We start from the raw sequence: 2,919 nt of genomic DNA on the forward strand, positions 1-2,919 counted from the left end.
AAAAGCTAGTCAATGCCTTCTTGGCAAAGTTCTTTCCACCTCAAAAATTGAGTAAGCTTAGAGTGGAAGTCCAAACCTTCAGACAGAAGGAAGATGAATCCCTCTATGAAGCTTGGGAAAGATACAAACAATTGATCAGAAAGTGTCCTTCTGACATGCTTTCTGAATGGAGCATCATAGGTATCTTCTATGATGGTCTATCTGAACTGCCCAAGATGTCATTGGATAGCTCAGCTAGAGGATCTCTTCATCTGAAGAAGACGCCTACAGAAGCTCAAGAACCCATTGAAATGGTTGCAAATAACCAATTCATGTACACTTCTGAAAGGAATCCTGTGAACAATGGGACGAATCAGAAGAAAGGAGTTCTTGAGATTGATACCCTAAATGCTATATTGGCTCAGAACAAAATATTGACTCAGCAAGTTAATATGATTTTTCAAAGTCTGTCTGGAATGCAAGCTGCACCAGGCAGTACTAAGGATGCTTCATCTGAAGAAGAAGCTTATGATCCTGAGAACCCTTCAATGGAAGAGATGAATTACATGGGAGAACCCTATGGAGACACCTATAATCTTTCATGGAGAAATCATCCAAATCTCTCATGGAAGGATCAACAGAGACCTCAACAAGATTTCAACAACAATAATGGTGGAAGAAACAGGTTTAGCAATGGCAAGCCTTTTCCATCATCTTCTCAGCAACAGACAGAGAATTCTAAGCAGAGCCACTCTGACTTAGCAACCATGGTCTCTGATCTAATCAAAACCACTCAAAGTTTTATGACTGAAACAAGGTCCTCCATTAGAAACTTGGAGGCACAAGTGGGTCAGCTGAGTAAGAAAATTAATGAACTCCCTCCTAGCACTCTTCCAAGCAATACAGAAGAGAGTCCAAAAGGAGAATGCAAGGCCATTAACATGACCTACATGTCCGAATGTGGAGAGGAGGACGAGGCAGTGAGTACCACTGAGGAAGGCCTTAATGGACGTTCACTGGCCTCCAATGAGTTCCCTAATGGGGAACCATGGGAATCTGAGGCTCACACTGAGACCATAGAGATTTCATTGAATTTACTTCTGCCATTCATGAGCTCTAATGAGTATTCTTCCTCTGAAGAGGACGAAGATGTCACTGAAGAGCAAGTTGCCAAGTACCTTGGAGCAATCATGAAGCTAAATGACAAGTTATTTGGTAATGAGACTTGGGAGGATGAACCCCCTTTGCTCACCAAAGAACTGGATAACTTGACTAGGCAGAGATTACCTCAAAAGAGACAGGACCCTGGGAAGTTCTCAATACCTTGTACAGTAGGCACCATGACCTTCAAGAAGTGCATGGATGAATCCATCATCCTTGGTAGACCCTTCCTAGCCACAGCAAAGGCTGTGATTGATGTTGACAGAGGAGAATCGATCATTCAAGTGAATGAAGAATCCCTTATGTTTAAGGCTCAAGGATATCCCTCTGTAACCATAGAGAGGAAGCATGAAGAGCTTCTCTCAAAACAGAGCCAAACAGAGCCCCCACAGTCAAAATCTAAGTTTGGTGTTGGGAGGCCACAACCAACTTCTAAGTTTGGTGTTGGGAGGTTCCAACATTGCTCTGAGCATCTATGAGGCTCCATGAGAGCCCACTGTCAAGCTACTGATATTAAAGAAGCGCTTGTTGGGAGGCAACCCAATGTTATATTTATCTATTTTTCCTTTGTTATTTTATGTTTTCTGTAGGTTGATGATCATGGAAAGTCACAAAATCAATTGAAAAAGCAAAAACAGAATGAAAAACAGAAAGAAAAATAGCACACCCTGGAGGAAGTCCTTGCTGGCGTTTAAACGCCAGTAAGGGCAGCAAATGGGCGTTTAACGCCCAGTCTGGCACCATTCTGGGCGTTTAACGCCAGAAAGGGGCACCAGATTGGCGTTAAACGCCAGGAAAGGGCAAGAAGCTGGCGTTAAACGCCAGAAATGGGCACCAGCCCGGCGTTTAACGCCAGAATTGGCACAGAAAGCATTTTTGCTCGCCACTTGGTGCAGGGATGACTTTTCCTTGACACCTCAGGATCTGTGGACCCCACAGGATCCCCACCTACCCCACCACTCTCTCTCTTCTTCACCCATTCACCAATCACCTCAAAACCTCTTCCCTAAAAACCCCTCACCTATCAAATCCCATTATTCTCTTCACCACTCACATCCATCCTTCATAAAACCCCACCTACCTCACCATTCAAATTCAAACCACTTTCCCTCCCAAACCCAGCCATTCATAACCGAACCCTACCCCTCTCTCCACCCCTATATAAACCCATCTTCACTCCTTCATTTTCACACAACCTAAACACTACTTATCCCCCTTTGGCCGAACCACAAAGCCACCTCCATCTCCTCCATTTCTTCTTCTTCTACTCTCTTCTTTCTTCTTTTGCTCGAGGACGAGCAAACCTTTTAAGTTTGGTGTGGTAAAAGCATTGCTTTTTGTTTTTCCATAACCATTTATGGCATCCAAGGCCGGAGAAACCTCTAGAAAGAGGAAAGGGAAGGCAAAAGCTTTCACCTTCGAGTCATGGGAGATGGAGAAATTCATCTCAAGGGTGCATCAAGACCACTTCTATGAAGTTGTGGCCTTGAAGAAGGTGATCCCTGAGGTCCCTTTCAAACTCAAAAAGAGTGAATACCTGGAGATCCGTCATGAGATCCGAAGAAGAGGTTGGGAAGTTCTTACCAACCCCATTCAACAAGTCAGAATCCTAATGGTTCAAGAGTTCTATGCCAATGCATGGATCACCAAGAACCATGATCAAAGTGTGAACCCGGACCTAAAGAATTGGCTTACAATGGTTCGGGGAAAATACTTAGATTTTAGTCCGAAAAATGTGAGGTTAGCATTCAACTTGCCCATGATGCAAGGAGATGAACA

The 2,919-nt window shown here is 43.8% G+C and overlaps 1 non-coding gene across 1 annotated transcript; it reads right to left on the reverse strand.

Annotated features, from left to right (window-relative positions):
- Window positions 1-53: 53 nt before the first annotated feature.
- On the reverse strand, window positions 54-161 carry LOC127746432 (small nucleolar RNA R71). The gene has a single exon (XR_008008051.1). It is a non-coding gene; the product is annotated as a small nucleolar RNA R71 (small nucleolar RNA).
- Window positions 162-2,919: the final 2,758 nt, after the last annotated feature.

This window comes from Arachis duranensis, chromosome 3 (genome assembly GCF_000817695.3).
Source record: "Arachis duranensis cultivar V14167 chromosome 3, aradu.V14167.gnm2.J7QH, whole genome shotgun sequence".
NCBI lineage: Eukaryota > Viridiplantae > Streptophyta > Magnoliopsida > Fabales > Fabaceae > Arachis > Arachis duranensis.